Source organism: Anarrhichthys ocellatus, unplaced genomic scaffold (assembly GCF_004355925.1).
Source record: "Anarrhichthys ocellatus isolate YVR2014 unplaced genomic scaffold, GSC_Weel_1.0 scaffold15, whole genome shotgun sequence".
Classification (NCBI taxonomy): Eukaryota; Metazoa; Chordata; class Actinopteri; order Perciformes; family Anarhichadidae; genus Anarrhichthys; species Anarrhichthys ocellatus.
The window spans coordinates 6,746,407-6,772,729 of NW_022280045.1; the positions used below are offsets into that span (position 1 = coordinate 6,746,407).

General features: G+C 42.0%; 1 protein-coding gene across 2 annotated transcripts in view; it reads right to left on the reverse strand.

The window, feature by feature from the left end:
- LOC116387502 (SPRY domain-containing SOCS box protein 4-like) overlaps positions 1–26,323 on the reverse strand; it is a 77,425-nt gene that overhangs the window by 47,897 nt on the left and 3,205 nt on the right. Inside the window, exon 1 of one of the 2 annotated variants that reach the window (XM_031854675.1) lies at positions 4,645–5,033. The exons of the other annotated variant lie outside the window; for it this stretch is intronic. The gene's annotated coding sequence lies outside the window, so the exon portion shown is untranslated. Of the gene's footprint in view, positions 1–4,644; positions 5,034–26,323 lie in introns of those variants that run through there. 2 annotated transcript variants of the gene reach the window in all.

Below are 26,323 nucleotides of genomic sequence, written 5' to 3' on the forward strand. Positions count from 1 at the left end.
TCCAACAAGCTCCGACTGGGCAGACAGACTTTGAAGTCACACACACACCGACTCACACACACTGAGATAGGGAACCGCTGAGGAACCTCTCACTCATACTGCACCACTCTCGGAGAACAGATCCGATATGTCTGCAGACTTTTCCACAGGAATCCTATCAAGCTCTCCAGTGGATCCAACACTCTAAGAACAGAAACTACATTTTCTGAGTAATATTTCTTCTTTCTCATGCATGAATGCCTGGCCTGAGAGGGTGCTTGTGTGTGTGTATGTGTGTCCTTTGTCCTCGGTCAGCTGGTCCACAAGTTATCATCCCGGCAGACACCTGCAGATGGTGACAGCAGCAGAAACAGCTGTTGTCTAGCCCCACTAATACGCCATATGGAAAGAATGAGTTTCTTTAGCAAGCCACGTCCAGTCAAATGTTTATGAATATTTTATAGACATCTTAAAGGAATAGTTTGACATTCATGGGAGCATTTTCACTCGCTTGCGGAGGGTTAGATGAGAAGATTGATACCTCATATTTGTCCGATCCATAAACAGAAGGAACAGCCAGCCTGGCTTTGTCCAAAGATGGTATTGATTTTTCCATCTAACTCCCAGAAAGAATGGCAAATAAGCATATTTCTCAAAATGTCAAACTATTCTTTCTTTGAAATGTTCACATAACTTGTCCACAAGACAGCCAAGACATCAGGGACATTCCTTTTGAACTACAGACCTTGCAATTAAACATTGAATGAACTGTAACTCAAACGTTTCATGTGTCTCTCTCTGTTATCACATGAGATATTTAGCAGCTTCCTCCTGAAATATTGAGGTATCTGTCTTTTCCTGGGGGAACAGCATTAAAACGTGTCAGCAGTGTGCTAAATTAACTTTTTGACTCGCCTTTCATGGGTCGGTGAACTCGAATTATTCTGGTCGTAGTGAGTTCTGATTTAAGTGCAGAATTAGGGAGAGTGTTAATTTAAAAATTGCTTGCTCACTGATGTGCTGGTGAGGCTTGAAATTCATCGTGGAGAGCATCACAAGGAAATATTTTAAAGTTTGACAACAGGCAAAGGCCAAACTCATGTTCTGCGTCTCATTAAAACAGATATATGGAAGTTTTGCCATTTTCAAGAACTTTTATTCACAGCCTGATGCCCGACCGTATCACTTTTTACCACCGTTAACAGATTCTAAACCAATCCGACCTGATTTAAACACAGGTACAGCAACTTTGCCTCAACCCTATATGACGTCTGAAAAATGAATCATGAAGTGGTCACTTCTTTCACTTTCTACTCCTGGGGGCGGGCATTTGGGCAACTAGAGTAAAAAAACAGAGCTCATAAACACACAGAAAAACAGACACACATGTATATAATATCTCTTCATGGCAACAGCTGTACCCACTAGATTAAACAAACCACCATCCTCTCTACATTGCTGACATTCATTCCTTATGAGGGAATCCCTGGGTAGCTGAAGATGCCGCAGCTAGACATAAACTGTAGCGTCTGGCTCCTAACAGGATGTCAAAATACAAGGAGAGACTCCAGACTGGGACTTTCAACTCATCTTGCAGCTGATGAGGAGAAGTGGTGCGCTCATAGAGACATCTCTGGACTTATTAGGCAGTTGTAGAAGAAGATACCGGGACTCTTTTATCACTGTCTCTCTTTATAGGTTTGGCTTTTTAACTTTGTTTCCTCTATCTTCACCAACTTTCCATCCTTGCTCCCATTTCTTTTCTACTTTCTTCCCTATTCACCTGTCCCTTTGTCTCGTCGCCTGTCTCACTGTACCTGTAAATCCATGGAGGCTACAGCCGAGCTGACACCCTATCAATTGGTACAAATTATCTCAGGCCTGCCACCTAAATGCCCCAGCGTCTACCGTGCGGCAATCAATACCAGCTCAGCATGCAGGAAAAGCACGGCCTGCAAAACACTGCACACAAACAAATTCACACACAGCTGCAAACAAGTAAACACGCTCACTGACGGGCACAAACTAAGTCAAACAAAGATGAAATTGACTGAATCGTGGAAGAAATGACCTGTATAAACACAAGTTGATCAAAAGCAGAGTGTATCTTTATTTCTTCCATCACAGTCTGAACATTTTTCCAAGTAACTCCAGTCACCGTCTCCCTAATGAATCATGTTCCCTCTCCCACATCTTCCTCCTCTGCTCACAATAATCTGCTCTTCTTTTAAAATGAAAAAAGTCCCTCCTAAAATTCCCTCGCTCTTTCTCTTACATACTGAACTTGCATCGTTGGTTATCTAGGGGATTGAAACTAAATAGTTGCCAAATAAAATAAATGCAGCGTATTTGGACAGGTTGAAACACACACAGACACACACACACACTCACACCGTCTGCTCCTAAGTTCTTATTCCTCTCATGCCTGCTGTGACACCTTAAAATCCATGGTGCCCTAAGGGAAGACTATTAGTGCTGCAGTGATTGAGCACTCCTTTACGGACACCTACGCAAAACCTATTAATCTTTCTCTCACACACACACACACACACACACACACACACACACACACACACACACACACACACACACACACACAGAAGGCCTTGGCGGTGCCATCCATAAAGCTCTCTCTGGGGTAGCAGTAGATTCAGGTGGCAGATTCACAACCCCAGCAGTAATGAAACTGAATCAAAGTCTGCCCGAATATGACGCACTGCTGCCGCCTTACTCATTTAGCATCCGTCCCGAATGCACAAGAGTGTGATGAAACTTCTCACACCCACTGGAGTCTAACGCAACACATGAATTATTCTTTTTTACGCTGTCATCATGATGGAATGACTTCCACAACAACATTTGGGCCAAAGTTTTCATTGGTTTCACTGGATGGCTTTAAACAATTGGGAGACTGAGGAGCTATTTCTTTATTATCAACTAGCAAACAGTACTTTATAGAGTTGAAACTGTTTCTTTATTAATTAGTCAGAACATTAGCAACTCTAATAATCAATACATTGTTTAAGTTATTTATCAACATCAAGACTACAAGGCGACTGCAGCCATGCTAGCAGCTCTGTGAGGCTCTATAGGCTATAGTCTTAGCGCACTGCGTTAGCATGCTAATGATTTCTATTAGCACTAAACACAAAGCACCGGAAAGTCATTTTCTGTATATTTAGTTTGAAACCAAAGTATCAAATAAAAATAAATGTTATATTTCAGTCAGGACCACAGTGATGGACTGACAGACCAGCATTTCAATCTCTAGAATGGTAAGAAATACCAAACGTGTCATTTCGAGCTCTAAAATTAGAGGATTTGCGGCTTTTCTCTCTTTTATATCATTGTAAACTGAATAGATTTGGGTTTTGGACTGGTGGTTGAACAAAACAAGCAATTTGAAGGTGTCACTCTGGGTTCTGGAAAGTCAGGAAGAGCATTTCTCGCTATTTTCTGACATTTTATCGACAAAGCAATTCATTGATGAGACAAACGATAAAAGACAATGGGGAACAAAATGCAGCCATAGCTCTGACACACACTTAGATGCTCATGTTTTATGGGTCTGTCTCATCCCAGTGTTGTTGTACTGTGCAAAGTGGAACATAGGGTTCTGTGCAAGGACATTTGACATGGGCGAGTGCATCCACACACATAAGCATTTACACACATTAACAGCTTGCCACCTCCTCACTGTTCTCACAACGCAACCAGAGACCAGACAAGCAAAGAGAAAGACAGGAAGAAAATTAAAAACAGAGCCTAAAAAAAAGGTGGCTATTTAAATAGAGGCACTAACTATAAAAAGCAGGCAGCGGCTGTGGTGGAAGAAGGCTGTATGGATTTGACAGAAATAAAGAGAACACAAACAATGAAAAAGATGGAGAGAGAGAAACTGAGGTCAGCAGCTGACAAAACAAAAGGATAAAGTCAGAAAGGACGGCTGCTATCTCTCTATCCCAGGATGGACCACACAAATACACCCTCCCACCCAAATCCATAGACCAAACACACACACACACACACACTGTGAGAAAAGCTACTGCAGGCAGTGTGGAGCAAGGCGGCAGATTAGGGGTGTTCGTAACATACAGACAAACAGTTTGTTTAAAAATAGAAAGCAGGATCTATCCTATTATTGTATAAGAGCGGGGGGGAACTAAGGGTAGCTTATCCCAGAACTCTCAACTCTCAATCCCTCCCAAACAAAAGGACACACACAGACACACACACACACACACACACACAGGGGTATCCCAGTTGGCCAGCTGGGGCCTCAAGACCATTACGCATATTAAAGGCGACAGGAGATGAGCAAGAAAGGGGGAGAGAGATGGAGGGAGGGAGGACAGAGGAGAGGCTGAGTGCATGGTAGCATCCAGAGGAAAGAAAAATGTTGAGTATACTATAAATTGTCACAAAAAAACCTGATCTTGTCGAATGTAAAAGAAAGAAAAATGTATCTTACCTTCAGCTAGTTTTAACCCTCAGACACACATACGTATAAATAAGCACACTGCATCACATCCAGCTGTAGCTGCTACTCTATTTGTCCCACAAACACACACACACTCCTGAAATAGCAGCAATCTCATTCAGTAAGACATTTTTCAGCGATGACACACTACACCTTGTAGACAACACACAGTTAAAGCCGCTTACAGTGAATCTCCGGTGACTCTCCTCATGTCTCGCTGCGTGTAGCTCTTCAGTTCATGTTCAAATCCAGCCAAAAAACAGCTAAACTCCTCCAGCTGAGCCAACGGCAGAGAGAGAACCCGAGAGGACCGCAGACGAGGAGACCAGCAAGTCTGACTGAAAGAGAAAGAGAGAGCTACCCACCTCTCCCTCCTGCTCCCTCTCTTGTTCCCTCCCTCTTTCCCTTCCCTGGAGCTTATCTGTCCCGAGGCTATCACTTCTTCCTCACCTCCCTCCTTCCCCAAACACACTTGCGCTCAAACTCTAAAGAGTGTTTCCAAGGCAGCGCCGTCACGACGGTCTCCTCTGACAACTACAGCTCCGAACACACTTTCAGCCCCCTACAGATTGAGTTCCACTTCAGTCTTTCCGAGAGAGAGAGAGAGAGAGAGAGAGGGTGAGAGAGAGAGAGAGGGAGAGGGTGAGAGAGAGAGAGAGAGGGAGAGAATATTATTATTGTATTTTTATGCTTTGCAACATTGAATTTTTTTACTTTCATGCAATTAAAGCCACATTGAATTGCATTTAATTGAGAGAGGGAAAGAGAAAGAGAGAGAGAAAGAGACATGGAGGGATGAAAGTCGATCCCCTCTGATCTCATCAAGCAAAGTTACCAACAGCAACCAGACCAGCAGGCAGCTGAGAGAAACACCCAGTTCACCTCCCTCCCTCCCCCCTTCTTACAAAGAGCTCACACCGAGCCAACCAACCAAACCAACTCCCCCCCTCCCCTCCCCCCCTGTTAGAGGCACACATGCTCATATAGACACACGCCTACACGTGCCACATACATTGCACGAGTGCGGCTTGTGCACATTTAAGACATCAAGGTCTTGTCATGTCAAGTGTACCACAAGTATATGTATCAAGAAATAGTACTCCATACGACGAATGGCTCTTCCCACGATGTGAGATTACGGTTGTTGAGTTGTTGTTTTTCCTACTTTACATTTCTTAACACATTACGTCCAGTGCCGGCTCTGTTTTGTTTTGCTCTATGGCTCTCTGTTCTTTCCTGTCGTCACATCTGTACTTCACTGCAAAACACTTGGCTCTGAGGTGATGCGATGACTAAGTTCATTTATCAGCTTGAAGTCGTTGGAGCCTTTTCCCACAGCTACATCAGTCATTCACAAAGTCGAGAAAGTGAAGACAGTTTGGGAAAGCACATGCGCACGTTCCCAAAAAAAAGAAAAAGAAAAACTCACATATACCACTCACACACACACACACTACACGTTTCACCTCCATGTAGCATTTAAAAACAAATCACACCAACATGCCATTGCACTCACACACGCATTGACATTAACACTATTGTGCAGAAGTACTCGTGTGTGTGTGTGTGTGTAGAAGCATTTGCACTCTTACTTATTCTATACATACAACAGCGGTGAAGCAGACTACAGTGTTCGTAGTCATGCAAGACAGAGGCCCAGCCAGCTCACTTCCTGTATGGACTTCCTTTTCCCAGGGCTGCAGCGACCACCGGGGAACCAAACTCCCCACAGCACCACCGCTCCCACTATGTCATTACTATACCATTACATCACATGTCTGCAGAGGCATTCAAATGTAACATGCACTGCGAGAGAGTCTAGAACGGTAAACCATGGTTATGTCTGACTTGTTCTCAGACATCTACAATTAACAATAAGAGGATGCGTTTAATTAGGAGTCGGTACAAACTAACACACATTGATACACAAAAACACCTCACACTTTTAAAGGAATAGTTTGACATTTTGGCAAATATGCTTTTTTCCTTTCTGCTGGCGAGTTAAATCAGAATTAGAGATTGATACCACACCCATATCTGTCAGTTTAATATGAAGCTACAGCCAGGTTAGCTTAGCTTCCCACCTCTGCAGGTTGCTTGACAACTCCTCAAGAAGTACTCCAGCACTTAACCCTCACTGAGTTGCCATTTTTACACAAAGCTTTTAGAAGTGATTAGACAAACAAGATATATTGTGTTGATTGGACAGCATTTGAGGTACTGGTGGACAGAGTCAAGCTAGCTGTTTCTAGTTGTTGTGCTAAGCTAAACTAACCAGATGCTGGTTGTAGCCTTAGCAAGACAATGAGCCCACAGGGCTGCAATGGTGGGGGTTGCTTCAGGTACCGGTGAGATACGATGAATCCATGAAGTCCTGGATGGACGCCGCTACGTTATTTCACGCACAGCAAACTTTGAATTTTTGCTTTAAAGTAAGCTAGTTTGTACAGTGTTAATGGCCTACACTAAGGAACTCTCTAAGATGTTAAAAAGTAAAATAGGCATATGAGGAACTCAACACAAATACACACACAGACACACATTGGATCTCACACACACACACACACACACACACACACACACACACACACACACACACACACACACACACACACACACAGTGTGTCCACGTCAAAGGCAGTCAATTGGCCTCATTCAGAGTAGGAAAAGAGGAAATGTGCAGATCTGTAAACACACACACTGGTGGACATGGATCACCTGAAGCAGACATATGGGTTAGACACATTAACTTTGCCCCGCACACACATGGAATTCATGCATATGCACACACGTAAACCTCAACCTCCTAACTGACTCGACCTTATTCTGGACACCAGCCGATGTAGGTCAATGGTTTTGAATGTGAGCAGCCACTGTAGGCTTAACATAATACACACAGGTATCCACTGAAGTCATGCTGCTGTGAGATCAAGTTCAGGTTTCACGGCTTGGGGAAATATTTCACTGATGATTCTTTCTGTAAAATTAAGATTTGCTTCAAAAGTTATATATTTGTATTTTTAGGCAGTTGTGTGCACATGAAGTAAGATTAACTTCTTGGTTGTTTATGTGCGAGCCTAATTGCTGTAATCTTATCACTTCTATTTTGTAATCCTGTTTGCTGCAGAAATAAATCAATTACAACTACAAACAAATAGGCAATTAAGCGTTGCTCCTTCCCAGTGCTAGAAGAAGATTGTGGAAGTCTAATATCACAAAGCGACACGACCCGCCGCACTGATAGTAAAGCTTTAAAGACGGAGTGTCCATAGAGGCTGAACTTCAGAGTACATGAGGGCTCACCTCATTATTTCACTGCTGCTTATTTACAGTTTAATTTGCATGTTAAATACAAACATACAAACTCAGCACCCCAATTCTGCTGGATTGGAGGCTTTTCCGGGTTTTAGTTTTTGGGAGGCTTTGCTTCAAACCAGTGATCATCAAAATTGATTCTGTTGTCCAGCATCCCAACACTAACATACTGTATGTGAAGTCACTTTAAGGGCACCCTGATGAAGTAGCAAGAGGTGATAAGGATACAGCCCTCAATGTATTTGATTCAAATAATAAAGTAAAAATCTAAATTTGAAAATTGTTTTGGTTTTGATAACTTTGTTGTAGCTTGCAGTGTGTGTACACAGAGAAATTCAGGAAGGCAAGAGATCATTCGCAAATATGCGGAAAAATATGTCTATTTTACAGTAATTTCATGTTTTCTGCACCATTAGAGTGTCAGTCTCTGTGTATATCACTATGGGAATTGTCAGTACACTCCACTAAAACAATTCCTGTACATTTTTAAGAGATGACAAGACATGAACTGTCTATCTGTTATATCATCCAGAATGAGAAACAAAAGAAACAGTTTGACTTTAAAGCTTCAAACAGCGGATTGAGCCTGCAGTACATCCCCCATCTTCTCTGCTGGACCCTTCCGTAAATTGCCCCCTGATTTTCTGCCTCAAGGCACATTCACACTTAAGAGACCCCATGGGGTCTGAGGAGTGTGTGTGTGTGTGTGTGTGTGTGTGTGTGTGTGTGTGTGTGTGTGTTAATCTGCAGGACAATGGGGGCCCTGTCCTCACCCCACACATACAGAATTAGGGCTAGGGGGCTCACAGCTGTGCAGTTTACTGACAATAGAAACTGGAAGTGTGTCTCCATGTGCATTGGTGGGTGTGTATGTGTGTGTGTGTAAGTGTGTTTGCATGCTGCCTCCTGCCAACACATGTGTCAAACACAAAGCCATCCAACTGTCCACATGGCCCAGGGGAGAAGGATTGACAGAGAGGGAGGGATAGATAGATGGAAGAGGAGAGGAGGACAGAACAAAGGCAGAGGGAGGAACAGGGGTCTGAAACGAGCAGCCTCGGGGTGAAGGGTGAGGACAGCTAGAGGGAGAGAAATGGTAGAACAGTACAACAACAAAAAGAAACAGTAGATGGTAGAATTACATGTAAACAGATGGCCAAGAGAGAAAGAGTTACAGGAACCCAGCCAGTTTGGACCAGGTTTTACTTAACAACGGACACACGAGCGGATTTTGATCAAACGATCAGCTGTTGTTTTCACACATGGACCCAAAACATTTATATTCCCGTATCTGTGAGGACCCTAATTATCTACTCTCGCCTAAAACATGTGGAGCAGTTGGATGTTTAGGGAAATGTGCGTTTTCACTTTAATGATAAGTAGATTAATGTAATTTGTGTTTTCAATGAGCATTTTGTACTGGACTATGTCTTGGCCAGGCGCACTGACTTCTTGGGGTCTTGTTGTCATCTTGAGGTTTGCAGGCACACGAGAGACTTAGGCCAAGAAATAGTCCCTCACATAACCTTTCCTAAAACCACAGCGTGCCCTTTTTACACTTTAAATAACATAATAACATAACATGTTAAGCAGTTTTCCCCTGTTTCCAGTAGTTATGTTAGGCTAAGATAAAATAATCGTCACCTGGTTTCATATTTAGCGTTCAAACATGAGTGCGATATTAATCTTCTCATCTAATTCTCAGTAAAAAAAATATATTCCTTTACACCTAAATCCTGATTGTAATCTAACATCATCAACCATGAGGTAATAATCTGCAAAATCCAACCTAATTCTTCACCCTAGATGGTCATTGCTTTGCTGTTCTTTGCACCCAGGGAAGGTTTCCAGGAAGGTTTCCAGTGTATGTCACAATCACAGATCTTTTCTTTGTTTGTTTTTCCTTGGTGGCTGTACCCAAACCGCTGTTTAAAAAAGCATGACTTCTCCATTTACATCAGGAAATCTCAGAGATTTCATCCACTGAGTATATTTAGAAACCTTCTCTGTGGTATCAATATACGGTAGCACTAGAAGTTCTATTTTCATAAAATATATGCTTAACTAATACCTAATCCTAATCCCATTTAAACCTTGAACTAACCTTAATATAACCCTTTAAAACTTACATTTTAATTCTAATCTTCACACCCCAGCCCTCAGCCTATAAGAGCCCCTTAAAGGAGCAGTAGCCTCATGTCAGAGGGTTGTCCTCATCTCGGCTGTGAGGACATTCACGAGAAGACAAGAACACCAACATTCAGCTGTCATAGTGTGCGAACACAAGAGAGAAAGGCCGACTGAAACACACACAGGCGCTCCACTCCTTTCCTCTCATACACAATTACACGTCGATACAGATGCTGGCCATCTGAGTACAGCAGGTAGGCATTAACTCAGCCCGGCTGCACAATCAATGATGGTAAATGGAGGCAGCAGGAGGGACAGACTGTGATCTGCTGGTTTCATTTCCCCTCTCTCTCTGCCTCTCTCTCTCTCCATTAAAACACAAGCTTTCCATGTCCTGTTTCATTATGGGAAAGCTCTCCAAGTGAGTCACTGTCTCACTTTATACAGCACACATGCAGTTTTCTCTCTTTCAAGCTCTTCAATTACACCGTGGCTGGGCATCATGTCTGTCCCTCGCTGTCTCCTTACAGAAGGCCATGTCCTCACCACTGCAGAGAGGACACATCTGAAACCCTTGTTTGAAGCTGCAAAGGTTTCTTCCGTCTGCACTGGCATTGCCAGACTGTTTATTATTGTTTGCGGTCGACACTTTTGTGAGCCACTTAAACCAGCGGTGACACAAAATTTTCACCCCACTCTATTTCATAAACTTTGAAGAGTTGTTTGCTATTTCAAAGTCGGAAAGAAGGGAGCGTGTCAGCAAGTCGAAGTTCTCAAAAATACTTCACGTGACAATAAGAAGCCTTAGATCCCGTAACATTCATATGTCAGCGTTTCCTGTTTACACTAGATCAGCATTTTATCTCCTTTCAACACCGGCTCAGTGTGTACCACTGATGTTTCAAATAATAACAATGATTCCTATACCATTATTTTGATTGTTAATTAATCTGTATATTATTATAAATATTATTATTTATAAATATGATTCATTTTATTAGTTGTTTGGTCTATAAACAGTGTTTTCCAAAGCCCACGATGACGTTCTCAGGGCCTTGTTTTGTTCACAACTCAACATATTTAGTTTACTGTTATTATCGAAAAAGTTGCAGATTAATTGGAATTTTTAATTTAAAAGGTGATAATTAATCGATTAAGCTCTAGTTTTCATTTTATTTCAGCTGAATTTATGCCCTCCCTTCGCACTTTTACAGCTGCCTCGTGGCCTGTTTCCTCCCCTCCTCCTCTTCTCTGCCCTCTGTCCCTCCCTTCAGCCCTCCATGTCAACCCTCTCCTCCCTCCGTCTGTAGTCCACATCTCCTCTATCTCTGCCCATCCATCCATCTCCCCACTCCTCTCCTCAATTTTTGCCAATCCTCTTCCTCTCGTCTCCCTCCCCGTTACCCTTGTCCGTCCCCCCTCCTCCCTTTTGTCCAACATCTGCTGGTCTGCGTCTGTCACTGTTGACCCCTCGTTTGCCACGTGACAAGTCCTCCTCTCCATGTCCCACAGAGACCCTAAATCATTAACACACACACACACACACACACACACACACACACACACACACACACACACACACACACACACACACACACACACACACACACACACACACACAGGCTTGTGATAGGTGGTTGTCTCCCACCCACAGAGAGCGAGAAAAGCCCACAAACTCAACCTCTGATTGCAGACTGTCATTACATCTCTGTATGATTTTACAATTTTATGTATTTTAAAAGTCCAAATCCTTCAATCAAAAAGAGGCCTGGACAACATGGGCAGAGACACTCATCAGATTTAAGGTCGTCACTCTGAAGCGATTGATTATTACAGCTACAGACACACTTCAGCGCTGACACTGGCATTTGGGTTCGAGTGCTAAAACACAATAGATTTAAGAATCCGTTTAGCTTAAGACTCCCCAGCTAGAGAGAGTTTGTGCTGTTCAGCCAAAGAAATTGGTCACATACAGCTGAAAAGTCACAGACTCAGTGAAGTAGTATCGGTAAATCTCTTTTACGGGTCCTAAGTATCTCCAACAATCCACATTGTAAGTTTAGCTTGTGCTCAGGCTGCAACAATAAGAACGTTATGTGGCGATAAAGAGCAGCTTACCACTGGGATGGAATAAACAATGTGTCCACATCATCAAATTGCTTCCAGCAAACTGCAGTCTCTCCTGTATGCTGTTTTACAGAACATTTCGTAACACTATGATTTCACATGAATGACATGTCATGTGTGAATTTTAAATTGTCTGACGTTTCACTTCAAGGTCCGAAAAGGCGACAGAAAATGAGATCTTACAAACCACATCGACACACGTCCAGAATTGCCTCACACCAGTCGAGTGCAGACACACATGGCGGTCTTTGTGTCTGCACCTCGTACATTTCAAACATAACAACTGCATATGGATATATGGCGATTGTGAAATCTGTGTAAAATAGCCATTCTTCTACTGAAACGGCCATTGTTTCAAAATCAAGAAACCCCATCAGAGTCAGGCAGACAGACGATCAGATAGAAACAGAGAGACAGAGGTAATCGTTGGAGACATAGATGTATTATCATTATCGCATGCACGCACACGCACACGTACACACACACACACACACACACACGCACACAGTACAAGCTGCTGGATAGACAAGCAGGCTTGAGGGTATTCCTTCACACTGAAACGGCATAACAGATTCACTTTCATCTCTTGTCAAACACAAAACATGTTTTTTTTTTTAAATTGTCATGAAAGATATGAAGATATGAACAAACCGTTACTACACAGTTATGGAAACACATTTCTTAGTTAATGACTGAGTGTAAAATCAACTAGGCCACTGTGATCATAATTTATTCATTCATCTGAGAGCTATTCGCCACAATTGTGTCCGCTATTGTTCTTTGCACTTTTTTAAAATACGGTTTACATGGACACGTCTTTATCCTGTATGTGTCTTTACAAAAGTGAAAGGTCAGTCAAACATGTAGACTACAGGGTTGCTTGTCATCAATAAACAAGACACAGATACTAAGGTATCAGGACTGCAAACTTACAGAAACATATAGACACATATAGACTCCTGTACTTGCACAACACGGTTTCCTGACTGCCTTCTTCTTCAGACAGTTGCGGTGCAACTGTGCATTCAGAAACTGTGTCGCATTAGGTCATAAAAACGGTCTGTTTAAAGTTCCCATCAACCCCTGAGTTTCATATTTTCCATTTACCAAATGTCCTGCTGTGCAAAGAGAACTATTTACAAAGCCTTGCCACACAGGTTGACATGCACTCTGTTGTGTTGTAGTAGTTTGACAAAAGTGCCACCGACATCCATAGAGCCCCCCCCCCACAAGTTTGACGTCAGTGTCATTTTCGTCTGTCTCACTTGCCGAGTCAATATTTCTGCGTGTTTACGTGTAACTTAGCAAAACAGAGATGTAACCATGTCATAACCAGACATGTGAAACTGAACAGCCAACTATTGTGCATGACCATGTGGTACTCAAATAACCACAACACTTTGATTGTCAAGGGAAGTGATCACAAATAAAAAAAAACAATTTAGCAAACACATTACAAACTGTGAAAGGCGTTTGAAATTTTAAAACGGTTGTGGTTTTTACAGACACCTACAGCAAACAAAATCCAAAATTTACAATGACTTATTTTTATTAAACAAATACCCATTCACTTGACTCCGCCCACTCCACCGAGTTTGAGTGGACTGATTCGTCTGACATCGTGACATGAAACAGTGGTTTCTTGATTAAAACGTGATTGAGCCAATGAACACTACTGTGGGCCTAACAATGAGCCAATCGTCGCCAGGGGTGGGACTTACTGTATTGTCAAGCCGTTGTCAAGCATTGCTAGCAGTGCGCCAGAACCGAGAAGTAATAACGACAATACCGACCGCTTTTTACACAAATCCACGAATTACCACGACATCTCTCACTCAGTGGCCTTTCTGTCGCATGCAGGCTGCTGAATAATAGTTTGGAATTTGATATGAACGGCACGTCGGTGTCAATATTACCAAACATCAGAGTTCTGTTTATTCTCCACTTTTAAAACACCGGCAACAAGTATGCTGCAACACACAGTATCGACCAGAGTGACAGCAGCCACACACAGACGGGCCTTGTACGACAGCAGGACTCTGCAGAGCAGGTAAAGTGACACGTAGGGAGATGACAGACGGGTTAAAGACAAGTCGAGGAGCTCAGAGTGGAGCCGAGTGATATCGAGCAGCATTCTGGTCAACACAGCAGCACAGCCAGCAGTTCCTCAGCCCACAGTAACGTGGCAGCTTATAGCAGCACCATTCCCTCCAGACGGTCTGAGAGGGAGCACCAGGCCGCGGCAGTAATCTTCTTTACTGTTGGATTAGCCGCCCTCTGCAGGTGTCACTCATTGTCTGTCAGTCTGTCCGGCTCCGTCTTGACCTCACCAACACTTCACTCTATGACTCATTCTGTGCGTCTGTCCTCGTACTGATTCTGCATTTACATTCAAGCCAGCGTTCGGATATTAAGCCGGTGATGAAGTTTTGATCCACACATATATCATGCAGAAATAAATCAATGGTTCTTTCTCCTCTAGAATCCTGGATCTGCGAAATAACTCAGGGGCCTTGATGAAATTATGAATCTTTTTGTGGTAAAATCTACTATAGAGAGTTTTTCTCAAACAGACAGGACACGATGCTAAGTTCATTGTGTCAAAGCTGATCAAGGCAAAGCAACAGACGTGTGCAGAAGAGAGTCTAGAAAGGCCTAGTATCGGTACTCTATACCTTTAAAGAGTAACTAAACTCCAGAGTTTTGGCTGAAGTGCCTCTTCACTGTAAATTCAGAAAATGCCTCTCGAACATGAATAAAGTATCAACGTGGGCTAAGAGGGGGAGCTAAGACACGCTCAGTCACGTCTATGCTCGGCTCATATAACCATTGTAGTATTACAATCACAGCACAAGCCTTTTCTCTCTTTTCTGTGGATTTGAAATTAAGCCATCAGAACGTTACAAGATCTGGGGAATCAGTGTTAAAGAGGCAATATAAGGCATCATGAGCATTAAAATAGCAGCAAACAACTCCTGTCTATGTAACGATTTAGTGGAGCAGAGTATGAAGTCACTCTCCCTCTGTGTGTGTGTGTTGTTATCAGAGCTTTTCTTTGATTTAGACGGTCCAATAGCTTCGGAAACCCCCTTCCGCAACACCTTTTTGACGTCATATGAGGTGAGTCTGTCTCCGTCTATTTCTAAACACCGACATTATGACATCCACACTCACATTACACCGTCATTGGCCAGCTGTATGGAGGGCTCAAACTTCTTTTTGAAGCTCTCCTATTCACAGTTGTTACAAAATGTGCACCGTTATCCCCATATTCAAACAATCTTGTGTCTCGTTGGACTCGTTCGTTACACATCTTTATTTGGCTATTGTCTTCTATGGAATCTGAAAAAGGACCGCGGCTAACCTGACTGATGGGCTCATGTAACTCAGTCGAGCCACACCTCGCTGTAATGGGACAAGGGTAGAACTGAATGAAACTCAATGCAGCCTCGTACATTCAAACTGCTTATCTGCTCTGGCGAGGGGAAAGGTCAAACTGATGAATATCTGCTTCTGAAAAACAAAAGACCTCGGCTCATTATACATCAACCTAACTGAAAACCCCCTCATATGTCAGACGATCTAATGTTGCCATGACAACTACAGAAGTACTGAGGAGGCGCGCGCACACGCACACACACACACACACACACACACACACACGCGCGCGCGCAGAGACAGACAGACGTGCAGGCGACAGCGTTCAGTAGGGTGTCTCCAGTGTGCGCGTGAGAGTAAGAGAGAGGGATACTGTACGGAGAGCTAAATATAGGAGCAGAATAATGAGCCTCTTATCATCTGATCCATCGTTTCCATATCTCCTCTGCTTTCCTCATCGCTCCATCTCTCTGCAATTTTTTCCCCTCTCTCCTCCTGCCCCCTTGAATGGACCAAATATTTCCCCAGGGCCACTCTCCTGTATAAAAGAGATATACAACACCAGAAATTTTCAATTATTTTGACGCCAGCAAGCTTTTCCTCAAAAAAAAAAAAAAAAAAAAGAAACTCTACACTTACCGGCAGGATATTGGACAATTTCCGCACCTCAATCACAGAATACTTCTGTCTGTCAGACCGTGGCAGTTCATGGATTCAGATAACAACTACTTCAGCACAGTTGACAAACACATAACGTACTAATTTAGACCTCTAACTCACTAATCCTCAGAAGCACAAGAGACTCAAAGCTCATCTGGACTTTCTCTCTTTCAGGTTTTAAAGGTGAACAGGAGTGTCTAACACAGACACACATGCACACCATCCAAAACCCAAATATATATGACTTACCACCACACAAAGCAGATAAAAGCAGCAAATTTGAGAAGCTGGAAGAAACACATATTTGGTGTTTCTACTTGAATGATGAATCGATTATCAAAATTGTTTCTTAGTTTAAGCGACGATTGGCGAATGGAATTAATTGCCCGATTGTGTTTAGCTGTAATCTGCACTCCTGCTGTCTCTATCTCTCGGTCTCCCTTTCCCACAAACGCACACAAACAGGTTGTAAGTTGGACGTACACACTCTCCAGCTTCACGGCTGCCTCCTGTTTCTTTGACTAATTCAAGGCGATCGCTCAGATCTGTTACAGACGCAGATAAACCAGCTCGGAGGCCGAAGTCGAGAAGCAAACTGATGCTTTTACTCTATCTTGCCACAAATTTGTCGGTACCTGTCATTTCAACACAAACACCTGTTATTTTTTTCTGACCAAGGGGCCGTGAAAAGGAGCGCGACACACAGCTGGCTCACATACGTCTGTCTCTCTGAATGCCAGTCTGCTTTCATGTCACTGTACCCGTCTCATATCCTGCATCTGCCACCAGTCTCATCTGTTCGGCTGAACTGGCAGATGTCAGTCTTCATTGTACAGAAACATCTGTCCTCATCTTCATTTCTTCCTCTCTCCCTCTTGCATACATACATGCTGCCGTGTCTGACCCAGATCCTCGCTTAATGAAAAACTAAAATGAGTGAATGAATAAATCATAAGTTGGGGATGCTCTCCCTGTTATGTGAACCTCATGCCCTTTATTGCAATAGCTTCTCTCTTTCTCTCACATACAAACATTCTCTTACTCATTCTTCTGTTCGATCACACACATTTGCTCCTCATCATCTCTTGTAATACTCCACAAGTGGTAGTGTAATTTTCTCTCCTCTCCTCTCACTCTCTTGCACACACACACACACACACACACAAACTGTGTTTCAGTATCCGGTAGCGAGGCACAAAGTGCTGACTGAGATGACTTAGTGCTTCTGTTCTAAGTGTTCTCTGAGAGCTCCAGTGCGCTCATTTTGTAATTGAGTCTGGTGTGTCTGCTCAAAAGCTGTCGAAAGCGTGACCGGGTGCAAATGCCACACTAAAGAGGTCTTTCCTCAAAAATGAGACGATGCTGGAAATAATTGTGGTGGTGAAATCCGAAACAAAAGGCAAAGACACGGCTAATAATACAGGAGGAGACGGATCCTTTCGAACAAATTCTAGCACCATTTTTACTGCAACAAAAACAGCAGTCACGGAAATGTTATGTTCGTGAAGTGAGGAGATAAACATGCTGGTTAGATCAACAAAAACAAGTGATCACTGCCATTGAAAATGTTCCTCTCTAACCATGATGTTTAGAAAGCAACCAGTTACATTACAAAAGTCGCAAAATAATATAACTTGTGTTATCGCATTGAGAAAGGTATTTTACACGCTACATTTTGGAGTATTCTGTGTTGTGCATATTGGCCATGATGCAGGCCTAAACATATGATAACTACAGTTGTATGCTAAATTTGAGTACATGTACTTCTTCCACACCACGTTCATCAGGTGGACACAAATATGAATCGTATTGTTGCTCCGTATCTACCGGTTGTATAAGCAACTGTTTGCCAACAAGTTCGCCATTTAATCTAGCCGGATACATCCGGGAGAACATATCCGTGATGGCCTCACAGGGACCAAAAAGACTGTTATTGCAGGTTTAATGAGTCGCTGGATGAGTCAGTGGTCATGATAAATCTGGCCAATACAGCTCATAATGATCCTTCCAGGTTTACATAAAAAGGTGCACAAGTACAGACAACATTATCTGCAGTTAAGTTTAGCCTTCTGAGGGCAGAGTGGAAGGCAATAAAGCTCTGTGACGATTAAACCAACAACAGCCTCTGTTGATTTTTGTGCCTTCAGAGAGTTTAGTCAGTTAAGTTACATCAATCATCTGCAATTTATCCACCTAGCTGGAGTGGAAAAAATCTAAACAGCAGGTAGAGAAGCCAATCATGTTCTGACTGGACTTCGGCACACTCTATGGGAATCAAAGCCCACTGCGGGGCTTGTTTTCCCACTATATTTATTATAACAAAACAGAATCCGAATCCTCAGTCATATGTCGCTGAGGACGCTCTAAAACACGTTAAAGGCATTCTGACGGACTGACGGCTACGCTGGAATGGTTTATTCATTCAATTGTCAGCTAATATAAAGCATGCATAACTAAACAAAGACGCATGAATAAATACATTATTTCCGCCTTTCACTGGCAGCTTAACATATACACACACGTAAATATTCATATAAACACACACACACACACACCTCTTTAGTTCCTCTTTCCTCCCTCAGTCCGTCCACCCTCTTGCAAACTAGCTCCTTCCTTTTTTCCTTCACAATATCCGTCTCATCCTTTTATTACTCCCCGTGACTTGCTGTCATCCTCCTTTCTCACCCTTCCTGCTTGCATCCCTCATTCATCTCTAATTAAGTTTTTGTGTGTATGCATAGTTCTGTTCATGCACCCCTTCCTTCCTCTCCAGCTTTCTCCAGCCAAAAAAGAATGACTCCCCCACCCCCCCCCCCCCCCCCCCCCCCCCCCATGACTCAAAAGTGCCCATCACGGAGTTAATGACTCTGTTTATCCCTACCATGATTTAGCATGACATCAAAGCCCCCAGAGGGATGCAAACACACACACACACAGAGTCCCCCACTCTCTTAGGCTCATGTGCAGCACTAGCTCACTGTTAAACAATAGGGAGCAGAAAGAACCAGCTGCAAGCCCCAACCAGCTGTGCTATTATAAACTCCCTGCTGTGTGTGTGTGTGTGTCATTTTATTTAGCATGCTTATACCTTTGTTTAAGCCCATATTAACTTTTCCCAAATGGGCAGCTTTTGATCATTTTCTGGCCTTCCACCCTCATTTTAAATGTGTGTGTGAGAGTGTGTGGAGGACTATCTCCATAATTAGGGCAGACCAGCCGCACATGGGTCTCCCCAGACACTTCCCCTCCAAGACCTAAATATTCATGAGACTCTAAACGCTTTCATGAGCTCTGTAATTATGGCCAGAAAATAGACGGAGAGAGACAAAGACAGAAAGAGGAGAGAGTGTGAGCCAGGAGAGGAACTGCACTCACAATTTTGCAACACAGGCTGTCCAGTAGTATTAGCAGATATTATCAACATCTTGCACCATTTCTAGAGTCATCATAACATCATAATGGCAATAAAAACCAAACTGTCCCTCGGTTCTACGCATTTGTTGCTTAATTTGACATGGAGAGCTCACTTAAAGCGTGAATATTAAAGCAAAGAAGCGGATAGTGTTGGTGGGAGACGGAGGTGGATTCCCTGCCCTATCTGAGGCTGCTGGATGGTGGACAAAGCCTGCTAATGTCACAGTGCTGGACACTATAACCAGACTCTTCGTTCCTGCCCTGGAGTCAACACGAGCAGATAGCCAAAAGGAAGCAGAATCAAACCAAAGTGAGTTTTGCAACTTGGTGTGCTGCGTGTGTTTTTCCCCGGTGTTACGCTGAATTGAAGCGAATTCTTCTGTCGCGTTACTCGTGCTAGACGTGCCGGAGAGGAGCGGGGGCTCTCTCTATGTAGCAACATGTACAACATCTATATATCCATTGTATTCTTATTTGTATTCGTATTTGTTAAATACAATAAAGCAAAAGGTTTGGTGTGTTTTGTGCATGTAATCCCGAGAGGTTTAAAAAAAATAAATAAATAAAAAAAAATAAAAAAAATAAATATATATATATATATGCATACCAAAATTGAAAACCAAATATCCGCCCAACTAACGAATAACTGAATAACTGAATAGTGAGGTCCAGCCTTACAAGTTTAAATACAAATAATTCTCTGTCATTAATACAAATGACGCTACATGATATCTCACTGGTAATATGTGGACGGATATATAGAGCTGTTGTGTCACAGAGGCAATTTTCCTCGACGGCTGTGGGCAGAAATCGAACAGTCCAAGGAATCAAAATCAATAATCAGTTTTGGCAGTATATGTTTTTTGATGACTTCAAGATACAGACTCCCTCAGTTTATTCCCCATTTGGCTTGGAGTTTCTGCCAAGTAGAGCTGAGTGAAAACACACACAAGTGTACTAAGGCTGACATCAGGAATTCACCTGCAAGTGACTGATCTAATTTGGCTGTGAAGGTATGTTCACGAAAAGCTTTTTTTTCTTCCAGCACTAAAAAACTACAAGTGCTGCATTATGAAAAATGTGCAGCATTTTGAATAATGTGCAGCATTTTGAATAATGTGCAGCATTTTGAATATGATTGATTTGTTATCAATCTATGTTAACATTTAAATTCACTGTGCTATCATAACCCAAGTCTCAGGCTATGGTACAATAAAAACAGTGGCTGGGTTTCCCACAAGTATTGCAGCCCTGGGTTCATCCCATTCCCTTTAAGGCCTGAGCACGGATCTAATATCACATATAATATTAGTGTGAATATGATGTGTTGTAACCAGACCTTAGAGTGCTGTCTGGTCTATTTTGGGGTTTATAAGGAAATAGTCGGAGAAGCCAGCAAGGATTCCGGTAGACAATACGCGAGAAGACTTCAAGGTCTTTAAAGAGAGTCTCTGGCAGGAAATTCTATTGTTTTTCCTTTTCGTGAAAGAAATGAATCGTAAAACATGTTGTTCAGCCAGAGCACATCAGAGCAGTGAATACAGCCTGTCACTTTTCATTCCATCGCATTCCCTCAAGGTTTTTTTGCTGTGGCCAAAATGATCACATGCCTGCTTTGAACTCCAGGATAAGTCAGTTGATTTTATCCAACTGGAAAAGCCATCAGATAGTCTCCTGGAAGCCATGAAACCACAGGCAGACTGCAGCACGAGGCAGCTGATTCAGAGCCGATTGCCCACATTTGACACATCGTGACGCTACACTGACACACACACAGAAAAGAGAAAAGAACCAATTCAATATTCAGGAAGAACACAGACACACACACACACACACACACACACACACACACACACACAGACACTGAATCAGAACAAGATGACAAATGAGCAGGAGCGCAGCACCTCAGACACTGCTGTCATATAGATGTAAATGAGCACACCTACCATGCAGCCCTCTTTACTCTCCCGAAACCAAAAGATGGGGCAAACGTGGGACCGATCAGACAAAATATCAAGACGAGATGATTGGGAGCGTCATGAAGCCAAACGATGTGTGAGAAGACGGGACACAACGAGGTGAAATGAGCCAAGATGTCGGGGTTTAAAAGGAGTGGACATTAGCTGTAACTAAAGTCACAACACTAATGATTTCATGTCCCCTTGTGCGTTTTCAACTCCACTCAGGCTGTATTTTCTGTTAAGGGGGGCTTTGATTAACTACTCACTGCTGCAATCTTTTCCTTGGCAAACTGACACGTACAGTCATCACGCAGGATGACAACAAGATGACACGGGTGTCCGAGGACGTCAACCTCGCCCCGTTAAACTGATGAAAACACAAGGAGATGCACCATCAAAGTGACAAACAATTCAGGAATACATGACACCTCTGCCCCTCACTGGACTGTCAAGAGGAAATCTGCGCATATTACTGTAACATACACTTTAACTTGAGTTATCCTGTCATTGTAATGGCCGCTGTGAGTCACCGGTGCATCAGCAGGTACAGCACACTGCCTACACACACACGAACACCCAGGTGTGCACACACACACACACACACACACAGGTTGTACACCGCATTTAGACCCAAAGTACCTGTCAAGGGCAAGAGGAACACATCGTCTTCTTGTTTTTTTTCTCTCTCTCAGTTCATGTCATTGACTTTAAAGTGCAGCAGTGCATGAGAGTGCTGTTTTTCTTGAGTGACGGCTGTGTATTTGTGTGTGTGAGAGAGAGAGTGTCTGTGTGAATTTTTGTAAGCTCAGCAGTCTATCACTGACTTAACAAAAGGCTGCTGAATATAAATCCACTCCATCTCCCATCTGTACATGTAAGATTCATACATATACATGGTTTTCCTAGGACAGAAATATATAAATTATTATACCAAAAGTGAACCAGAGAGACAGACAGGCGGATAGAAATATACACATACATCTATCTTCCAAATAGAGAGCTGAAACTATTGGTTGATCAACAGGTAATTAATTAGCCTCGAGCCATGCTAGCAGCTCAGCTGTAGCTACTCAGGCAGAGTGATGCTTTAAGCTAAATGCTAACATCAGCATGCTAACATGCTCACAATGACAATGATGACATCCTGATGTTGAGCAGGTATAATGTTTACCATGTTCACAACTTTAGTTTAGCGTGTTATCATGCTAACGTTTGCTAATTAGCATTAAGTACAGCTGAGTTGGCTTACTTTTATTATTTTGTACAGTGTGTTTAGTTCACCGCCAACAGCTAACGGCAACAACAGTACACACATTGCTGTACCGATCAGTAACACAGAAGCAGGCAGACAGCTTTGTGAGTCACATTTTTTTGGCGAGATTGTGTGAAATGTCAAATACAACGACTTCAAGGCGATAGTCTGCATACATTGGTGTTGTTGAGTTTGAAGGAAGTGTGTTTTACGACGTCTTACAGGCCAGAGGAGTCTAGACGGGAGGGTTGGCCAACTGAGGGTTGTATTCATTCGATCACACAATTCAGTAGTGTGTGTTGCAGACACACATGGTAGAGATCTGCACTCTGAGTGCACCTTTCTACTTTGGTAATGGTTTCTCTATCGATGTTCCATTTCAGTGTTTTGCTGTTTGTGCCAAGACGTTTAAATGAGTTAGTGATGGTCATGGGTACTCCCAAAATATGTATGGGGGATTCATAATGAGTTCTTGTGTTTTAAATGTGTTGAGCTGGAGGTTGTCATCATGACACCAAATGGTTGCTTGGGCTACATGCTCATGCTATTGGACTTCATTGGTCATTAGTCCATTTAAGGTTGTGTATCCCAGGCGGAAAAAAAATGTACTTTTTTGTATTTAAAATATACTTACATTTTCAATAGTACACTGCAAATATACTATCAAAGAAGTGTACTTTCTGCAAATATATAAAAAGTATACAAAAGTCACGCTTTCACCTATTTTCAAAAATCAACTTTTAACACACTTTAAAATAATTGTACTGTAGTATACTTTCAAGAAATATATTACAAGACAAATATACTTTAAGTGAAAGTTCTGTGCAATTACTTAAATGGATTTCTTTGAACTTCGTTTTCAAACATATTTTTGGTATATTTCAAAATGTATGCTCTAAATTCCATTGAAACAATGTATTTAAAGCACATTTTATAAATATAGATTTAAAATATACCGACTTTTCTGTATATTTTAAGTAATATTTGAGTGTAATTAGTAAGTAAACTTATTCATGCTATTATTGCAATATATTAATTATACTATTCTTTTGGAATATGAAAATGCACCGAAAGCACATTTGAAAAATATATATTTTGATATCTTGCCATTTTAGTATATCTTAATCATACTTCTATTTCAGTACATTATGTGTACATTTGTTGAGGAAAATGTTAATTATTATTGATTATGTGTATTAGAATGATGCACCGAAAGCCCCTTTATAACCTTTCCAATTGTTTAAATGATCAAAAGCACACAAATAGCTACTTTGGCGATTGTGATGTCATGTTTAATAAGTCCATATTGACAAAGAGGTATCATGTTACAATACATCTTACACACAAAACCATTACAAACACACCTCAAAATACAGGTGCACACTAGAAAATATGAGCGTTCTGCTGAACTGTGGTGGCATCCCCCACAACAGACAAATAAATGGTGGTTACATTACATGCAAAACAAAAAAAACACTCAAGTTCACCTACACTGCATTAACAGATTACAATTATAAACAATGTCAAGAGTTCGTTATTTAAAACAAGCAGATCTACAAAAAACTACAATAACTGGAGAATGTGTGTACACAGTGCTTCATGGTTAAAGGAAAGATGTGTGGAAGTTGGACTCATGACTAGAAAACTGTGAAAGTAGCTCCCTGAGAATCGGTTAGTTTGGAACTGGAATGACATACATTTTGTCTTTGGACCTAACCAATACACATTTACGTTTAAGTGATTGAGGATGCACAGCAAATACATTATTGGTGCAAGACACTTCATTTATAAATGTGGAGGATATATTTAGCTGAACATCTCTACAAACCTTTCTTCCACTCTTGGCAAGCTCTTTCACTAATATACAAAAACTATGTGTTTCGGATGCAACAGAGGCCCCATCATCACATGTAAAAGCCATCAGGCTCATAATCTCACAGAATGTTCCATCACTTAACTGTACAATTGAATTATTTCTCTTTTTAAGGGTTGTGTTGTTCTACGAATGATAAACAACATTGTAACAAATGAAACGGTCATAATATAAACCTGAATGAACTGTCACCCCTATGAAATATTTAATAGCCATCCTCTGCAGCACAGATGTGCTACCTTTTTTCGGACAGCCAAAACCTCTGACATTATTTTGAAACTCCTTTGACTTCTTTCGTAAGCCAGAGCTACTTTGGAGTTTTTCAAATAATTTCCTTGTGCTGACATTTGCATTTGCCATTGTTGTCCCTGCTTTTGTTGAGAGACCTCGCCACCTAAGAAACCTCTTCACTATTTGAGTTGGCACATTAGTTGTTCCATTGAAAAACGTAAGCAAAGTCCCATTATATGATTCAAATGGAAATGTGGATGTTGCCCACAGTGGTCCCCAGCTGCGCACACTTGCTGCCAAGTGCATTAACAAATGAACATTGAAAGAAGCATTAGCAGCACCATATAGTTTCTCAAAGTTCAACACAAACTTACGCAGAGCTTTTTCTGCCACATCTACATGGCTCACTTTGATGGAATCCTGAAGAAGGGTTTGCACTGCAAAAACTAATAAAAAAAAATGATTCCAGTACTTCTTTGTCAAAATGCCATTCAAAACAGGCAAAGCATAGTACAACAAAAATGACCTCCACTCTGATGCTTTCCAGAATTTTCTGTCTTTCACTGATCTTGGTACCCTTGTGACCTCCACCGGTGGGTTAATGGCCAGCAATTGCTGGTCTATGTCACTGACTTTCGAGGAGAGGTACCACTCTTCATTATGGTGCTTGCTGTCTAGCCACAAGGTTGTGATCTGTTTGGTGACACCTAGGCAAACACTGTGCTGGTACTCAGGAACAAATCCTGTGATCATGTTGAAACTCTCAAGTTCCATCAAAGGGGATGGGCCTTTCACACCCATTACTGGATTATCAGGTGTTGCCAGCATAGCATGCTGAAAATGACTTGCCTCTGTCCTTATAGGTGGTTCTGGAGTTTCCCAGACATATGGGCCACTACCAGTGTGAAGGCAGAAGTCACACCCATATTTGCCATTGAACTGTTTTGTGTTTCTCAGGAGGGGGCGGGCAACTGAATCTGAGGAACAGAGGAGTGAATGAACTTTGCTTGCATGCTCCATGTTTTCAGAATCCCTCCATTTAATTCCAATCTGTTGCAGTTCTTTGAGCTGTGATACAAAAGCAGTCAAAAAAGTGATCATATTTGGCTTACTGTTACCAAACCATAAGCATGGTATACATACAGTATATTGCCTTGGCGATCTTTTGGGGACAGCTCTATAATTTGACACTGAATTGGCCATAGCTGAATGTTAGTACTGTTGAAAACTGGAATTCCATCACAATTCCACATGATTGTTATATCATCAGCCCCTACTTGTCCACTCAGCTTGAGTTTTTGATATTCTGCCCCACCCTGAATATCTGAAACAATTCCTGGAATCAATTCCTTTTTATTTAAATGTATGTCAGGTTTTTCTAAAACATCCACTATTTGGGATGATAGACTAAGAACAAGAAAGTAAGATCCAACCCTTAGGTTTTTCTCAATGTCAAATTCAGCTTTACAAGAAGAACAGATTTTTGGAGCTGTCTCACTTGGTCCCATGTAGCTTTCACAGGC